Consider the following 20,136-nt stretch of genomic DNA (forward strand, 5'->3'; position numbering starts at 1 on the left):
TGGACAGAAAAATATAAACAAACAAAAACTCTGGTCTGGATTTCCAAGCTTGTAACTCCAGTGCTATGGGACATTTGGACAAGAAGATCACTGGGGCCTGATAACTGCTAGCTTGTCTCCAAATTTCATGAGAAAGCTTATCTCAGGGGAACATGGTAGGCATGGACAAAGGAGAGCCAGTGTCTATCTCCAGCCATGCTCGACTGCACACATACATGTGCATGGTGCATGTACACCTGTGTACACATATATCCATAAAGTGAGAGATTAAGCAACAAGGAAAATCACATTTTAATTACCTGTTTTTGAATTTTATGATATTAATAAAAAAGCTGAGATCATTGTTTGCACTGGTTAGTACATTTTAAGTCACTTGTGGAAACATTAAAAGAAAGGATTCAGACATGCTTTCATGTCAACTCCAGAGTAGGTACCCTGCCAATTAGAACAGAGAACTTCTATGTAAGGTACCCTAAACTTATTCGAAGACTTACTCCTTAGATCTAATAGATAATTCATGCTTACCATTTATAATACCACGATAGTGTATGAAACTATTCTAGGAAGATGTGAACAACCTATTCGCCCTAGAGAGTGAACTCATTACACAACAAAGTGAAGGTGCTACAAAAGTCTAAAATGGTGAAACAATGAGTTTTCTCTTGATTGCTTATAAGAAATGGATGAAGGGTTGCTTACAGGAGCAGAAAACACTCACAATGGCATCAACAAAAGCCAACCTCAGGACAGGTAACAAGTTCTTGAAAACACGAAATCTGGAACACACTGCAAGACTTGAAGGCAGCGAATCAGGTCCAGGAGTATTTCTTTGAGGCAGTTGATCTTGTCTCTGCCTCTTCTAGGGAACTCAGCTTATCTGATTATGTTTCTAAACTGTTCTCATAAAAAGGAGAGAGGGACTAAGTGTATCTGGTCAGTTTCAGAGACTTCCTGAAGTAGTTTTGCTTTTTTTTTTTTGAAGGACTTCCCTGTAGGATTCATTTTCTTTTAGAATATTTTGTGTCTTATATACTTTCATCCAAGATGGACTTTTTTCTGTAAGATAGCACTTTCCACAGTGCACAGTCTTTGTAAAATAGTAGACAAGTTTCAAGTTAGTTTCATATTCAGCAGGAACAGTAGACTGACCCTAAGCACTCCAGTAGTTAGCATGCACACAGGGACCTGTATGTCAGAGTTCTTAGAACTACAGTATAGGCAAACATGCTATAGAAGAGATAGGTCACTTGTTTAATATCAAAACTAATATGAATATAAACATGATAGCTAACTTAAATGATGTATTAAGCCATTCTGCCATAATATTTATTGACTTAATTTGTGAAAATATCTTATGCGGTCAGTAAAATTACAACTGCCATTGTAACATAAAACTGAGTTTTAGAACTTAGTCTTTGTAAAAAGACAACTTAGTTTTAATTTAGACTTAAGAATATACTATTACATTATCTTCTGGCAAAGTAACTAGAATGAAGGCAGTATACATCTTACATGAACTCAAAAGACGTATAAAAGTTGTCCTCCAAACTTTAAATATAAAGTTCTATGCTCACATCTTCATTAAATGTCTTATATTTGTTTGTGTTGTTTCAGTAGCCAATTGCTACAGTCTGAATATCGGAAAGACTACGGAATTTGTTCTTTTAGCACTGTAACGATCAGATGCCCAAAGGTCAAGGTGTCTGTAGGGCTTACGCTTGTGTCCCTGTGGTTTCTCTATGGGGTCTGCTTCTATGTCTATTTTAGCACATAGGGACAGCATGAAAGCCCTTACTACGGCATCTTCCTCCATTTCAAATCATACAAATATCACCATTCCATATCTTGCTATGTCTCTGTTCTGTCCCCATAGTAACCTTGCATGGTCTTGTTTTCCTGTAAACAAACGAGGTTGCATTGGACCCATTCACATGCTCAGAGTCAGTGTCATTTTAAGATTGCTCAACCAGGGAATCTCATTTCCAAAGTTGCACCTGGTGTGTAGATAACATGTCCAGAGAATTCATGAATTGAACATTTTGATGGTTATTACTTCATTCATTTGCATCATTCCTCAAAACCCTTTGTAAATTGTGACATGTATATAGTCAAATGGTATGTTGGTTAAAGGGTTGTGGTCACCATTTCACTATCTCATCTCAAACACGATTACCTAAGTGGAGTTTACAGAAGCACAAAACTACAATAGAAATGCACATTAAAAGGCCAATGTGTTTTAAATGCTGACTCATAGAGCTAAAATAAGTTGTGTGGGTGGTTATACCATTTCTTTTGGGAGCAATTTCCTATTCAGAGTATGGTCAGTTTTTACAGTAACTACTATTATTGTAAAAGGTATAAATAATAAGACTAATCTTAGAGTGTTGCCCCGTTTCATACATGAACTATTTTTAAAACCGTTAGAACAGTGACTAAGACAAAGCATTTGCTAAATTTGTGTTTGCTGAAATTTCTGGTATTATTGGATCAGTGTTCAGTTTAAAAAAATCTTTTATCGAATTGGAAGAGCTTGGCATATGTACAACAATGCCAAGCAACCAGAGCTTCCAGGGACTAAGCCACTACCTAAAGACTATACATGGACTGACCCTGGACTCTGACCTCATAGATAGCAATTAATATCCTAGTAAGAGCACCAGTGGAAGGGGAAGCCCTGGGTCCTGCTAAGACTGAACCCCCAGTGAACTAGACTGTTGGGGGGAGGGCGGCAATGGGGGGAGGGTTGGGAGGGGAACACCCATAAGGAAGGGGAGGGGGGAGGGGGATGTTTGCCCGGAAACTGGGAAAGGGAATAACACTCGAAATGTATATAAGAAATACTCAAGTTAATAAAAAAAACTTTTATCTTTAAAACGTGAAGAATTCAGTTGGATAGTGATCATTCAGTAAATATAGATCTACCAGCCACTGCCTAAGGACCAATATTTCTGTCAATTCATGCCAATAATGAATAACTTGAAGATATCCATACACTTAGAGTGCATGCAGTCTGATACAGTAGGTAGAAGGTTAATAAAAAGTACGTAATGTTGTGGAAACTGTATTGATTATCATTATTTTTGGTTTCTAGAGTTCTAAAATTGGCATATTTGAAGCTTGAAAATGAATGTAAATTAGAGAGCTATCTCATAAGCCTCAACTAATTCTTGAAGTACTTCTTTCTTAGGAAATAGCTCATAAACAAATATTAAATATAAACCAAACAACGCAATTTAAACACAGAGAGAATTACATACCCCCTCCCTCAAAACAAACTTATAAATAAGAAATGCTTCTGTTACACTGAAACCTCTAAATTCAAGACCGGGAATTTTGAGAAAAGGTAGACTACTGTGTACCTGTTCTTGTTTAATGCAAAAACACATCAACATTTTCATAGATAAAATAGCTTTGCTTTTCAGTAATTGAAGGTGTGTGTGTGTGTGTGTGTGTGTGTGTGTGTGTGTGTGTGTCTGTCTGTCTGTCTGTCTGTCTTATACACCACATGTTAACAAACTAATGTTTTTCTCACTTGAAGCATTTTCTCCTTTTGAGGCAAGGTCTCTCTCATTCAACCCAGAGCTCACTGAGTCAAGCATTCTGGTTAGCCTAGAGGACCACAGGATTCTCCAGTCTCTTTACTGTTTGCTACGGTTATGAGGCTCCTCCGGGACCTGACCTTTTTCATGAATGCTAGGAATACACATTCAGGTCTTTATGCTTGTGTGGTAAGCAGTTTACATACTGAACATTCTCATTAGCCCCAGGCTTTGCAAGCTCTTTCTTTTCATTTTCTCCCCAGAGTATGTCATCTTCCGCAATGCTTAGCTGGCAGTTCAATAAAGGAGACATTTTTTTCTGAATAGACTGTGCATGAGAGAATTTTGAAAGCTGCAGGAGAAGTGCATCTTAGACTTTGTCAAAATATTTTCTTGTTGGGAACAGGGAAAAACTTTGGCAAAAGCTAAAACGCATGGCAGGATAATTCATGCATATTATTTCAGGTAAATAATTTCACCATGAGTCTTTCTAGGTAAAATTAATGTTTACACTGTGAATAATCATAGCAGGTGTAGGCATTGCCATTACCAAGGTTTGAAATGAGAATGGAGATTAACTGATTTTTGACTTCTTGGCTGTCTACTTCCATTCTGTCCAATAAAGACCTTACATTTTGCATTAATAAACCCCAGGTAGGATGTCTATTCAAACAATGAAAGGTACACAAAGGATGCTCCAACATACAACAAAGACACATGCTCCACTATGTTCATAGCAGCCTTATTTATAATAGGCAGAAGCTGGAAAGAACCCAGATGCCCTTCAACAGAGGAATGGATTAAAAAAAAATGTGGTACATCTACACAATGAGTACTACTCAGCTATCAAAAACAATGACTTTATGAAATTCATAGGCCAAGGGAATGAACTAGAAAATATCATCCTGAGTGAGATAACACAATCACAGAAAAACACACTTGGTATGCATTCCTTGATAAGTGGATATTAGCCAAAAAAGCTCAAATTACCCAAGATGCAATCTACAGACCACTGGAAGCTCAAGAAGGATGACCAAAATGCAGATTCTCCCACTCCTCCTTAAAAGGGGGAAAAATATCCGTAGGATTGGATATGGAAGTTTAGAGCAGCGACTCAGGGAATAGCCATTCAGAGCCTGACCCACATGTGGGCCATATGTATACAGCCACCAAAACTAGATAAGATTGACGAAGCTAAAAAAAAAAATGCATGCTGAAAGGGACTGGATATAGATCTCTCCTGAGAGACACATCCAGAGCATGTCCAATACAGAGGTCAGTGCTAGCAGCAAACCACTGAACTAAGAATAGGACCCCCTTGGGGGGAATTAGAGGAAGTATTGAAAGAGTTGAAGGAGCTTGCAACTCCATAAAAGCGGCAATGTCAACCAACCAGAGCTTCCAGGGACTAAACCACTACCTAAAGACTATACATGGACTGACCCAGGGCTCCAACTGCATATGTATTAGAGAATAGCCATGTTCGGGCACCAGGGGAAGGGGAAGCTCTTGGTGGTGCCAAGGTTGGACCCCCAGTGCAGGGGAATATGGGTGAGGGCAATAAGGGGGATGTATAGGAAGAATACCCGTTTGGGGGAGGGGGCGGGGGGAGAATGGGAGCTTATGGACAAGAAACCGGGAAGGGGAATAACCTTTGAAATGTAAGTAAAGAAATATATCTAATAATATATGTGTGTGTGTGTGTGTGTGTGTGTGTGTGTGTGTGTGTGTGTGTGTGAAATGGAATTGTAAGTCATACTTTCTCTTTTCTCAGTGTTTCTTTCCATCTTTTCAAATACTTTTAGTAGAAAAACAGTAAGAAGAGAAGCATAGAACACAGGGAATGGTTATTCACTGAAGCTAGACCTAAAGCTGAAGTCAGAGATAATGTGGTTCCTGTGTGCAAGCTCTAGTGCTGTTCTCAACACGCAGACCCAGCTTGTAGCCTTTCTGCTGGAGGGGACAGATAAACACAGACAAACACACAAACTCAAATTATTATTGTTTCCCTAAGATCTTCTGGTTTTGTCACACAAAAATCATGACTAAAGTTTCGTCATGTTCTCATAGACAGTGCTTGTAATGTGCATGGCGAATGTTTTCAAAAAGCACGGGACAGAAATCAAATAGTACTGGGAAATGACTACAATCTGCAGACAGTAACGTGTGTGGACTATTGGCTCTTTTTAAAGCTGGTGCATCACAGAAGCAAGGCCAGCTTTCCAGCTAGCTGAGCTCTAGCACATTTGTGACCTTTTCGCATCTTTGTCATTGTTCCTCCTTGTAGTTTTCCCCCTATCATCTCTCCCTCCATTTTTTGTTCCCTTAGATCTTTGAATTCTTTGCTTTTAGCATCTGGTCCATTAGTTTTTTGTTTGTTTGGCTGGTTTTGTTTTGTTTTGGTTTTGGTTTTTTATAACTGTCTGCACTCCAATGTATGTAAGATTCCTAGAATAGAATCAGAGCAGAGCTAACCAACTAGTGCTTCTTAGGGCCTGAGAAAAGATGAGGAGTGTGGTCCTCTACATGCTCTGTTATGACTGATCTAAATACTCACACTCATCTCTCTGTCCAAATTCCCACTAACTGCCCCTCCATCCATCCATCCATCCATCCATCCATCCATCCATCCATCCATCCCCACCCTATTTATTATGATATACATCGTTTCAATCGAGGAAAGCAATGCCTTTATGGATTAGGATTCGACCCATTCCTAGACTGAAGTCATGACTAAAGAATCAGGTCTCGGAGGAAGTTAAGAGCAAATATATTAGTGCTATTGGAATGTATACTTTTAACAATAATATGCTTACTCTTTCAGGCAAGTCCAGTTCCATTAACTGTGTAAAGAGAACACAGGGGAGTATTTGTAAACTCATTTAGCCTCTATCCAGGTGCCGAGCTTTTGCATAATAGTCAATCCAAGCATTGATAAAATGTCTTACAGATGTCTCACAATCAGCAGAAAATTATATTTTCTTCTTAACCTGTGCATAGTTGTCTGCTCAGATGGTTAAGCATTCAGTGAAATACTCGCAAAAGGATGTAGATACTTGCACTCAGATTTGCTCAGGTAAGAAGAGAAATAGATTTTTGTTTGGTTTGACTTGGTTTTAATGACTGTACCTAAGAGGTTAGTTTATTTGTGTTTACTTTTTCCTTGTGGAATAAAACAGACTATCAAACATCAAACACACACAGGACTTTATAATTTTTATGGTATATGTAGTGTATGAATGAAGCAATTTTCTAATGCCTCATTAGCCTCTGAGTTCCCAGTTGCAGAGGATGGCAACAGACAAGGACTAGTTGGATCTATCAGCTCAAGAACATATTTTAGACTGACCCTAGACTGTCTTCTTGGTGAATGATTTAATAGTGGACTTGACCATGCATTTATAAAATAAGAAAAATAATATTCACTAAATAGAATAAAAAATACTCTTGGTTCCAAATATTCTTTTTAGGAAGGAAAAATGATGTAAATTTTTAGGGTCTCATGGGATCTCATTAAAGCTCTCACTCTTTAATACACTGTGCCTTCTAGCAGGCGTCAGCAACCCTGTAGTGTAAGTTGCAGATACGTTAGTTTACACAGGATTAATTGTGTAATTTTGCAAGCAACCAGCATGGTGAACATTGATTTTTGTATTAGCACCGTGTGTTATTTCCAAGGGGATCCTGCTTTCTATTTGAAGGTGGTGTTACATTTCACTTCTTATTAATTATAATTTCTTACAACATGTTTTATGACCAACACAATTTATTAGAAATCTTTCATAATCTTTCTTTGGTAATTGTTATGCCCTTCTGAAACTTCATTAATTTTGATCATCGATGTGTAAAAACATGGCGAGAGAAAATGGTGCTGTGACAAAAGGTTTCCTGACCAGTCAGTTTCTCCCATGCTTCTGTGTTCCTGCAAATAAAGAAGGAAATTCAGTTGTACTCACCCCAAGTACAGACTAAGGGAACCATTAGTGTAAGGGAAAGCTGAGGAATTTTGTACATCTCCAACCACAACCACTAGAACGTGTGAAGGAGAACTATTCGGAATCAAGACCATTTCCTATGGACAGCTTAGTGTTATCTCACCTTCAGAACATTCGAGCAAATTTTATCTTTAATTTCAATTTTGATAAAGATAGGGAAATATTTAGGGGTTTAAAAGAATTAAACACCCCCACATGTGGAGTTTTCTATCTAATTAGGCTACCGCTCAAGCCATTGTTCTTTTTCCTCTCTATGGGCTGATAAAATGCCCCACTGGGATTGGGATTTTAATATCATTATGGTTGGAAATAAAGTAAATTTTATCATCTTGTATGATTTGGGCAAAGAAAGAAAATTATGTTATTATATTTGAGTGTAAACTGAGACTTTATATATTAAATTGTATATAAATACATATTCAGCACGTAATACATATACCTTAACCTTAAAAAATCTATTTCTCCACATCGTCCTCTCTTAGCCTAGACTCTGCTTCATGAGAAAAAGCGTCTCTCCTTACATCACCATCTTTTGAAAGGAAAAAAATATCATTCATTTGTTGATCATTTGATGATCATTTGATGGGGGAGACAGATTCTTTCTCTTTTCCCTGTTCCTCCATCCTTCCTGTGAGTTTGTGCTAGCCATGAAAGTCCAATAGAAAAAAAGACCCGTGGCAAATGGGTACTTAGCATGTATGCAGAGAGACACACTGTCCCTGCGAGAGCTCTGCTGCCAAAGATTCAAAAAGAGCTCATTTCTGCACCATCAAAGGGCCCCTTGTAGAATCAATTCTGAGCAGTGACGATGTGATGAAGAGAAAATAAGAAGTCTTTTGAGCTCTTATATGATGCCTGGCTTATGTGAAGAGTCTAAGGAAGTGGTAGCATTCTGGCTTTTGTGTCATTTGCTTTAAACAGGAATAGATTAAAGTAAAGGCTTCTAACTGACAACATCATGAACAAAGAAGCTGTGGGCCCACAGCTTGCTTGCTTCTTTGGAACAAACTACCAGTTGATGATAGTTTTTTTTTGGGAGGGAGAGAAGGATTCTTCTTTTCATAGTAAGGACTAAGACTGTTTTTTGTGCCATTGTAAATGGACCACCTTCATAAAATGCAAAGCATTTTCATTAAAGAAAATAGAGGTTGGGTTTATAATTTATGAACTGAAATAACAGTACTTAGATTGTGTATACAACCATCATAGCTTGTCCTGTTAATTCAGCGTTTTGGATTTCTAGTTCCCCATTTAAAAATTATCCTAACAAAGCAAATGCAGTTTTTTCAAGGATTGAACAAGCCTTTGTTATAATACTATCAATTTTGAAATTTTCTGTCATGGTGAATATATTACAATAAAATTCAAGTGTGGCCACAGATTTCACCTTTCTGGACATTGTGTTTTTACAGTTGAACTCTGTCCTAAAATTCTTGCATGGGCTAGTGTCCTTATTAGTTTTATTGAGTTGTATGTTTGAGGACAAATCCATGGTTTTGTATGGTCACTGAAGGTCCCAGACTTCTAAGTATGTTTGTGTTATCAGCAGTCAGGGACTCCTTAACCATATGACCATAACAGAGTTTCCTCTCACATTAATTCCACTACTTACTTTTATAATGTTAGACACCGGGACAGTACATTTTGGTATATTAGTTTATAATTGCTAAGAGTTGTTAACTGTATTTCTGTGCTGTAGAATATTTATTTTCTAACAAAAATAATCTCTGTAACCAAAGGAAATAAAAAAAAAGAGTGGAGAGGTTGGGGATTTTTCTCATTGGATAATGAGAGTACTTTGTTCTCCAGCAGGAGGGCTTGAGCTGATATCCATAGCACTCATGTCAAAGTCGTGTGTGGCTGCATGCTTCTCCAATCCTAGAATAGTGGAAGAGCAGTCACAGTTAGATTTTTGAAACTTGTCGGCTAGCCAACCTAGTCAATGGTGATCTCTAGGATTAGTGAAAAGCCACACATGTAATTCATACTCGTGCACTCAATATATATACCATACACTAACAAAACACACACGGGGGGGGTGGAGAGAGAGAGAGAGAGAGAGAGAGAGAGAGAGAGAGAGAGAGAGAGAGAGAGAGAAGGAGGGAGGAGGAGAAGGAGGGGGGAGGGAGGGAGAGGGAGGGAGAAAGAGAGAAGAGAAAAGAATACAGAGATCTGATAACTTTCCCCTCACTTATTGTAAAGCATTAAAACTGCCTTAGAGATTTATTTCTCATGATTAAGGAACTTTATATATATTTTTAATTGGATTTTTTTAAATTTAGATTTCAAATGTTATTCCCTTTCCCGGTTTCCCAGACATAAGCTCCCTATCCCCTCCTCCTCCCCTTCTTTTATAAGTGTGTACACCTCCTCCCTCCCCCCTTACATTACCTTATACTGGGGGTCCAACCTTGGCAGGATCAAGTGTTTCTCCCTCCATTGGTGCCCAGCAAGGCCATCTTCTGCTACATATGCAGCTGGAGCCATGGGTCAGTCCATGTATAGTCTTTGGGTTGTGGTTTAGTCCCTGGTAGCTCTGGTTGGTTGACATTGTTCTTATGGGATTGCAAGCACCTTCAGCTCTTTCAATCCATTAAGGAACATTTTTACTTTTCTTTCTTTCCTCTCTTTAACATTGGTGCCACTACTAAGAATGACACTTCCGCCCCTTTTTTACAGATGCACAATGATATAGAGAGAAGGGATAGCCTAGCTCATAGGTGAAGTTAGTTTCAAAGTTTGCAAATTGGATCTGAATTAAATATAGATCTAGTTCCTATTAAATGTTGACTTCAATATCTAGAGAAATTTATGCCAGTTGAATTATTCATTTGGAAATAGATGTGTAGATTTTGCCATTCCAGATGAAATGCAACCTAAATGTGTTATATTTCTCAACGATATATTCTCAATGTTCACCTTCCGACATAACTGTCTCTTAATGAATATTTTACATGGCATCCCTAATGAAGTTTTTACTTGTGTGCTAAAAATCTCCAGCTTCCTTTGCATTTCTGATTTCTGTGTTGGGTCGGGATTAGGCAGGAGGAGAAGCAGCCAAGCAGAAGAGTGACAGCTGCTGACTGATGTAGTTAGGCTTAGGATCGACACATCCATCTCTTTAATAGAGAGAATGTGTGCGTGCCTACACACAGGCACACTGAGCAGAGAGGCTGGGGTTGGCACACTCACTTTCAACATCTGCAACTTGCTACAAATTATTAGCTTGGTATCTTGATTTACAAGACTCTCTCTGTACAGCCTTCTTCTGTATGCTTTCTAATGGAGATATTTATTTCATTTCTCTATGTTGCTGTGAATTAAATCTATAACCTCGAGCATACTAAGAAAATACAATGCTAATGAGCTACAATTCCACCAATTTCTTAGAACTTTGAACTGGAGAATTATGATTTGTGAGGATGTCGACTAAAGTATTTTGAGAGTTATCGGTAAAATTTTACATGTATATAATAATATCAACTAGCATTTTATTGTACTAAATTAGACATTAAATAATTGGTACCAGTTAGATAATATTAGTAGTTAAAGCCTATGGAGCTTTTGAATGCTTCTCTACATCTCTTCATAACAGTTTTAGACATACATTAAAGCATTAGTGATTAACTACTTAGTCTCACGGGTTGCTAAGTTAGGTGTTTGCCCTTAAGCTATTGCTTACCACCAGCATCCACGAACCATTGAGTATGTGCATGATAATTTTCCTTACGTTAGATGCTCTCACTGAGGTACCCAGCTTGCCTTTTGTGGGCTGCCAGTGGGAAGTAAAGCTGTCATCAGGAGGTGTACATTCGCTCCAGCTAAGAATGAGCAATGAGAAACAGGTCAGAGAGCTTGTAACAGACCAGAAGTATGTGGCTAGTAAGGACCAGAATGGTGACTTTGGGATCACAGGATTATGTAGAAATTTCTCTGACTGTCTACTCCCTTTGAAATAAATATTGTTTGCTGAAAGATATAAAGGAATTCTTTTTCCCATAAGGTAACGATTGAATTCAAGCCATTCCTAGGTCAGTTGGGTGCTTTTTATTCTCCCTTTTGCCATTTAGTCTGTGTGAGTGAATACACACAATCTGTACATGTGTCTCTACAGGACCATGTGATTTTTGTATACACATATGTACATATGTATGTGGAGACCTGAATATAACCTCAAATATCATTCCTCAATTATCACCTTCAGTTTGTTTGAAACACAGTCTCTCATTTGGTCTGGGACATGATAAGAAAACCAGGTTGGTTGGGAGTGAGCTCAGGGATTTTCTCCTTGTTTCTCCCTCTCCAGTTCTGAGGTCACAGCTATAAGCCACCATCACGAGCTTTCTAACAAAAACTCTAGGATAGTGAACTCGGGCCCTTTATATTTTCATCTCTAGAGCTTAACCAATTGAGCTATTACCCCAGGTCTTTTTCTCTCATTCTTAGTAAATTAGGATAATCAATGTCATTGAAACTTTAATTGATTCTGAGCTTATAAAGTTGTCAAACTAGAGTTATCTCCGTGACATATAAATCTCATCTTGTCATTTTCTACTAAAATATACAATGGTCTTCTTTTAGGAGATGAAGGTTGATTACTTAAGCATGATACTCAGGGCTGTCATTACAGCCTGCCTAATCAGCTTCATCTTTCTTTATGATCCAGTCCCTGCCCTCTGTCACCTCATCAACAGCCTCTCACACTCCATAAATCTTCTTTACTGTTTCCCGTTCTTGTATAATTCTGAGTGGAATCTCTTGACTTCCAAGCCCAGTTCCAACTCTCTCTCTTTTTTTTTTTTTCCTTTCATCAGAGCTGGGGACCGAACCCGGGGCCTTGCGCTTCCTAGGCAAGTGCTCTACCACTGAGCTAAATCCCCAACCCCAGGCTCTCAAACTGGAAGGCCATGACTTTCCTCTTAGTTTCATAATTTTTGCTATGAACTCCTATCTAAAGAATCTTTGCTGGCAAACGGTCTTTTATTTCTTATCTAGTTTTATGTAAAAATAGTATGTGATTATTAAAGATATGTTTATTAAATTCATTCTATTCCTCCTTTTCTGTTTTCTCCCATAAGGAATAGTACTTGCCAGTTGATTATTTTCTTCCAGTGTTATCTTCTGTGTAAATTCAGGTGCACAGAATTATTTGATGGAAAAATTTAGCTTAATTTTACATCAAACTGTGGTGGTTTATTTAATCCTTAATATCATTATGATATTTCTCTTAGTACTCAATTTTTTTGAAATATTTAATATTTATATTATTATTGATTATTTAGGTTACTGCCAAAGTTTCTCTACTTTAAATTCTAGTTAGTAAGCCTCTCTTTACATTGATGGTTGGTTGAACACATATCAGTTCTTTATCTAAACTTAAAAGAAGTTAGCATCTTTTTACGCTTGTGTTTGAACATAGATCAATAGTTTATCTAAATTAGGTTTTGTATGTATGGACTCAGGCATATGAACATTAAAAGTAAAGCCAGAGCTTTCCTGGAGTGAGGCAGGATAGAAAGAAATAGAGATATGGGGACAAGTCAGGATACTGCACAAGTGAAAGGGGCCCTCACTCTCCTCACTAGTCTCAGGCCAGATACAAGTTGAGAATTTCAACACCAAACAAAATTCAATATCGAAGGCTGACTGCCTAGAGCAGCATTCTTTTCCTGTGGAGGTGTTTTAGTTAAGGATTCTGGAAAGGCAACTACTTAAAGCCAGAGGGGCTTTTTGACCTTTAAGATCAACCTTACTTTCTCCTATGCTGTAAAGCTGTAATATTCTGACACTCACAAACAAGATCGGAAGCTTTGTTTGCCATATTGACTACATTGTCATCTGCCTATAGTAAGGATTCAAATCACCTTGTTGGTTTGTGATTTTACAACTTGTAATCCTGTTTAATGATCATAAATCAGAAAATACACCATGATGCAATATACCAAAGTTAACAAAAAAATGAAAGAAAGAACTTTATTAGAAAACTACAGTAATGTGACTAGTTAACACCTCTCACAGTTTTCATTTTATTATGTAAGCATGTATATGTTATTATGCATATATGTATATATTGCACATATATAAATGTTTATTTCATCAAATCTGTGTAATGAATATTCATTAATTTCAAAATAAGACTAACACCCCACACTTACATATTTTAACAAGTTGCCATCTCCAAAACTTTTCTTAATGATATTCTTTGTAGAAATTGAATTTCCCACTGATGAAATAGTAAAACCACAAAAGAATTTCTCACTATGTTCTGAGGTTCATTAGGTGAAATACCTTAAGGAACTACCAGGATTTAAAACAAGGCAAGTGTTGTTGCCGTTCAGTGTGCAGAGAGTTCTGAAATTCAATCATATCTCAAAAGAAAATAGAGAATGTTGCTCTTGATTTCCTTTGGGGAACTGATGTAAAACCATATAGTCTCATGTCCACAAGTCACTGGGATAAGGTGTGTGGGGAGTAGCCAATGGTTTGAAGATTCTTATGCAACTATTCAGACCACTGTAGCAGATGCTGGCACTCAAGCAGGAAATAGGGACTATTATCTTGAGAGCAAGACTTCTTTTCTTTAGAAAAGTTCCTAGTTTGAGGACACAAGGCCTCACACTTAGGCATATATCTTGACTGTCACTACAGACTCCTGGTACTTAATAACATATGATTGAATGACTAACTAAGGGGCCCCTTGTATAGTGGAGGCCTCAGGGACAGAAAGTCTCCATGACGGCCACAATAATTCATTTGCACACCTAACTGTAACTGACAGACCTCAAGCCACTTTCATATGTATTTCATATGTACACCTTTAATGAGTTGTAATTTAATTGGTTTCTGTTATTTAATCATGCTTGAAAAATGCTTGTCACTGAGCCTACAGTCTGAAAGAATAATACTCTGTCTTAAAAGTGCATGGGAACCTTAGATATTACTTTTCACAGTATTTCTGGAGAAATGACTACGTAACCTTAGGCAATAGGTAATCCTCTTTATGCTTAGGTTTTTGGTTGTTTTGTGCTGTTTTGTTTTGTTTTCCTTTTTAAGTAAGACATTTGTAAACAGAAGAACCTACCTGGCAGGGAGTTAGCACTGCATTTATATATCTTGTTATTACCAAAATTGGAGACTGACGCTTATCTTTTATTTTTTTTCTCACTACATCTGTGATTACGTTTTTATTCAAAAAGGCTGCATCTATTTTCTTTAAGGAATGGAACAAGCTTTAATAGTTTGTCCAGTAGGCTCCTTTTTCCTTCTGTGGGAGGTTTCTTCTCTGCTGGTTTCTTGGTAACCACCTCTTCTCTTGCAGGATTCTTCTGCTTCTTGACATCCACAGGCTTCTTTTCCTTCTTGCCTACTGCTGGCTTCTTGTCTACGGTCTCCCTCTCTGCTGCTAGCTTCTCCAATTTGGCTGCCAGCACAGCAGCTGCTGCTTCCAGTGTTTTCACCCAGAGTTTGTAATGTCTGCCCTTGTGGAGAGTGGTACTCCTGCACATGGTCTTTGGCTAAGGGCTCAGCTTCAACAAATGTTCCTCAGGTTCTTTAGTGGACTATTTTCAAGACTTTATGCTGAATCTTCTTGTGTGGTGCTCAGAGGGCTCTTTGGATCTCTGGGATTTTCAAGATTCTGTTAAGGTTTGTGTTCACCATCTTGTGCATGGGGAAGTTATAGTTACTCTTGAGGGAAGCAGCCTTAAGCCAAGAGCCATTCAAATCTCTAATTTCTGGAAAGCACTTTCAGTACAAATGCAGAGACATCCCACATGCTCACTAAGAGCAACTTTCAAAATGTCCAGCTTGCTTACATTAAGCAGAGTAATGGCAGGGATGTTTCTGAAGGCCTTGATAATACCATGATCTTCCTAATAGATGATGCAGGTTCCTCTGCTCTGTATTAATCATTGGTTTCTCATTTTGCCATTGCCAGCTCTCATTCTCTGAGTGGCATAGACCTTGTTGATGTCATTCCAAGCTTTAAGGCTCTTATTCACCTGAACAGCCTCTTTGCTCTTCTTGTAGTCTTTGACTTTGTCTTCAACCAGCAAAGACAGTTTAGCAACTTTCTCAATACAATGACCTTTAGACATCATTGTAGCTGGTAAGACTGAGGCAACCAGGGCAGAACAGATGGCCCATCGCTTTTGGGTTGTTTTCATACTGTAGTGCCAGGTTTTGTTTGGTGCAAGCATGCAGCACCCATGACACATATTTCCAAAGGCACCCTGGCCAGAACAGTGAGTCCCAACACCCTAAACTCTTGGAATTTGAGCCATAGCTTTGCCAGGACACCAAGACTCAGTTCTGGTCTGATGATCTATGAATTCACTAATGACATAGGGCTGTCTGCTGTTTTACTTCACGTAGGGATGAACAAAATTCACAATATCTAGTCAAATGGGAGCTTTGAACACAGACAGCAAAGTGACATTCTTGCCAGATGACTCCCCCTTTTTTGATGTGCCGGGATAGGCACAAGCCGTGCCAGGGAGAGAAGAAGGCCTGCTGACACTTAACTTAATCAAAAACATCTGATTTGATCAGGGTTATCTAAAAAGCTCTCACAATACTACTATTAATGGTTAATATCATACATGTCAGAATTGTGTATATATATAAAACATAATGTTTTTGTATAAATTAGTTTTGGAACAGCTAGGGCATCTATCTTTTACTGGTCATTTTACTTCTGGGGAAAGTAGTCCCCAATTGACTCAGAAAATATGTCATATCAGAGTAAAATCCAGTTTGATAACTACAAGGTTATCTCTTTGATTTATTTTTAACTTGAAACCTTGACATTTTTCATGCTGCTTTCAAAACCATTTCAAACACATTTCAAACAATTTCCTGTGATATGGACGCTATCTTAAGAAGTTATGAGAAGACAAAATACTCTGTCATCAGAGCTCATGATGATGTAAGGATATTCCTCATTCAATGTTTAGTATGGTGATCTTTTTGAAATCATAAATAGGAAGACAATAGGGGTAAAAACCCAAATGTGTGAATATAGGCATGGTGATAATGAGGGAAGAGGTGGGGACTTAAGCTCCCTGGAGGAAGGCAGGAACCTATGGAAGACTGAGGGAGAAGAAGCACACTCAGCAGGAACTGACTGATGGTCAGATAATGCCACCCAGTAGTCATTTCTGCTGACACAAGACCTCATAACCCCCGTCTATTCTTCACTTGATTAAATCTTTTCTGTGGGGAAAAGACTCATAGAAAAGTCTGATTATACCTGATAGCTGCTTTCTTAACAAATTTAATTTTCCGTGACAGTAATTGTGATGATTTGAATAAGAATGGCCCCCAAGGCTGACATATTTGAGTGCTTAGTCACCAGAGTGGCTCGATTTGAATGGAATAGAAGGATTAGGAGGTATAGCCTTGTAGGAGGAAGTGTGTCAGGGAGTGTGGTCACTGAGATTTCAAAAGCCCACGACAGGCTCAGAGTCTCACTCTCCCTCTGCCTATGGATAAGGATAGAGCTCGCAGCTATTTCTTCAGTGCCTGTATGGTGATAATGGTTTAAACCCTTGAAACTGAAAGCAGACCCCATACTTTCTTTATAAGAGTTACCTTGGTTGTGATGTCTTTTTATAGCAGTAGTGCAGTGAATAAGACAATAATTTTCCTTTATAATTTTATTTTTACTTTTAAAAAGATTAGTATTTCCAGAGATAATCCTGAGTCTGCTGAGATCTGAAATTTCTTACAGTGGGATATTTTGTTCTTTCATAGTTCTTTCTTAGGATGGGATATTTTGTTCTTTCACAGTTCTTTCTTAGGATGGGACATTTTGTTCTTTCATAGTGGCCAACAGGAAACTGGCAAATCAGGAGGACTGTGCCCTTTGGGAGGTGGACTTTAATGTTACCTGAATTTAGTAATTATGAATACCAGCTCCTGGCTGCTATAACAAATCTGAATTTTCCATTGAAGCCTGCAGACTCAGGGTCTGCTCTAAAACAGCCGTGTTCCACAATGATGAACTCTTGCTTTTCTAGGGAGTGTTGTCATACCCATATAAGATTGCAGAGAATGTGAGGAGTGAGGCAATTTCCAAAGTGACACAGAGAGAAATTGGGCTTAGTTCCTGACTGTGTATTGTGAGCTGTAGTTGGGCTAATCCCTAAGATACTCAAGTGTTACTGATCCCATTGGTCCCACTGAGTATCGTCCATGCTGATGTCTATTGGGATAGTCATGGATTTGAGAAAATCCCTTTGTTGCCCAGAATATTACTGAGAGGTAGAGATTCAATAAATATACACAGTTCTTTCTTTGAATGTAGTATGACTGCACTAGCCAAGAGTATGTTTCAGTGTCTCTGTGAATTATTTTTCCTTTTGTAGCCTGTTATAGTAATAGAATTAGAATTATATTATATGTAATTTTGTTTCCAGTTTTGTTTCTGCAAGTTAAACTCTTCCAAGTTCCAAAAGCCTAAGAGTGTGCAAGCATAGTTTTATTTGCCACCTCTGTATTATTCTATGTGTTCATCTTTCTACAGTAAAAATTTGAATGTTTTTAACCTTCTCCACAAGTTCTCTGTTAGATTTATCACTGAAGGGTCCCTAAGTTGCCAAATCCATTATGTCTTGAATAGTCATTTGCCCCATTGCCACCTACTTCACTTCCGTTACCAGAGACTATTTCCCCTTCAAGTCATAGCCTCTGAGGCCAAAGCCAACCAGACGTACAGAACACACACACACACACACACACACACACACACACACACACACCCCAAAACCAAAAACTCATAAAATTCTTTCAGTTAAAATTCTCTGTTGATAAGGATTTGGAAGCCCACATTCTGCTTTAGTTTGTTTGTCTCTTTGTTTTAAAAAAGCCACTTAGAGGTAGTGTTGGTTACAGAACCTGAAACAAAGCTCATAGGAACTCAGGCCTTGACTTGAAACATTCTTTGCTGATTTATCTATGTGATGGAGTTTGCTTCTTTCAGACCACTGTATGTGTTAAAATGTGAAGGGGGGCACTTGGGGCGAGGTGCTTCTCCGAGAAAGCTTAGTACATTACATATGAATGATGGAGTGTTGGTGGGCAGTCCAGGGTGGCAGAGCAGAGGCTTTAGAGGCTTTTGCACTGGCTCCCAGGTTAGGTTTTGATATTCATTCATGGTAAATTGTTTGTGAATTCCTCTGATTGTCTATAGAAATTCTGTCACTGCTATCTAGTTTCAGAAATTGCTATCTTGGGTGATATAATATATGAATTGCTCAACACAATGTCCAATAACTGTTTTTTTTTTTGTTTTTGTTTTGTTTTGTTTTTTGTTTTTTGGGGTTTTTTGTTGTTGTTGTTTTTGTTTTTTGTTTGTTTGGTTTTTTGTTGTTGTTTTGGTTTTTTGGTTTTTGGGGTTTTTTTGTTTTTTTTTTTTCTTTTTTTTTTTAACTTGATGCAAACTAGAGTTATCTAGACAGAGGAATCCCAACTGATATTATGGCTCCATTAAATTGTCTGCAGGCAAGTCTGTGGGAGATTTTCTTGATTGATGATTGATGTGGGAGGGTCCAGCTCACTGTGGGTGGTGCTACCCGTGGCCAGATGTGCTTGGAGTATATAAGAAAGCCACCTGAGCCAGTCAAGTAAAGCAAGAGGATAAGCAGCACTCTTCCTCTTCTCCATGGGTTTTTCTACACTTTCTAGTTTCACTTTCCTGCTCTGACTTTCCTCCTGGAAGGACTGTAAGCTATTAGGTAAAGTAAATTGGTTCCTTCCCAAGTGGTTTTACATCATGGTGTTTTATCACACCTATAGAAGCCTAACTAAGAAAGGCATGCAGTATATTTAAGTTGGCACTTTAAAAAGTTAAATTTTAGGGGTTGGGGATTTGGCTCAGTGGTAGAGCGCTTGCCTAGCAAGCACAAGGCCCTGGGTTCGGTCCCCAGCTCCGAAAAAAAGAAAAAAAAATTAAATTTTAGTGAACACATTCTCAAAAAGTAATGAGAAAAAGGAACTGTATTTTTTGAATCTTGTTTCAGGGCTATTTTTAGGAAAAACAACTAACATTGTCATATTATTCACATGAAGTTGACCCTATCAATATTTCTTATCAACCAATTTCTGCTCTATGCTCATTTACTGACTCACATTCCAGGACCTATTATGTACACTATATAACATTTCACTTTCTAAAATATATAGCCACTCAACAATCATGTATTGAACATCTGACACAGAGTTTGAGTATAGAAGAGCTCATTCCTGCCAGCTAAATGTCAACTGATGAGAGAAAAAGAGATGTTTTCAATCCTAACTTCTTACATTTATTGACCCAGTATTGACGGAAGCTGAGATGTGTCAGCTTTTTCACTAATGATTATTTTTTAAACCACCAGAATATCTATAGTGTTATAGGCCAATTGATATTAAGCAGATTTTCATCGAAAAAGAAAAAAAGGAAGCACTCTCCATTAGAAACACACACATTTAGAGGAGACATTTTCGTTTAGTGTACATGTGTTAAGAAATGGATAACTGGCAATTTGATAGCCTCTGAACTTAGCTACTAGAGTACCAAGAGGAACTGAACGTATTAAGAAAATTCTTGCTTCCTGAACTTT

At 38.0% G+C, this 20,136-nt stretch overlaps 1 protein-coding gene and 1 pseudogene across 8 annotated transcripts in view; one reads left to right on the plus strand and one right to left on the minus strand.

Moving 5' to 3' along the window:
* The window catches only part of Chl1 (cell adhesion molecule L1-like), a 216,366-nt gene that overhangs the window by 23,819 nt on the left and 172,411 nt on the right, over positions 1–20,136 (plus strand).
* On the minus strand, positions 14,719–16,071 carry Rpl4-ps2 (ribosomal protein L4, pseudogene 2; annotated as a pseudogene).

This window comes from Rattus norvegicus, chromosome 4 (assembly GCF_021556685.1).
Source record: "Rattus norvegicus strain SHRSP/BbbUtx chromosome 4, alternate assembly SHRSP_T2T, whole genome shotgun sequence".
NCBI classification, from domain to species: domain Eukaryota; kingdom Metazoa; phylum Chordata; class Mammalia; order Rodentia; family Muridae; genus Rattus; species Rattus norvegicus.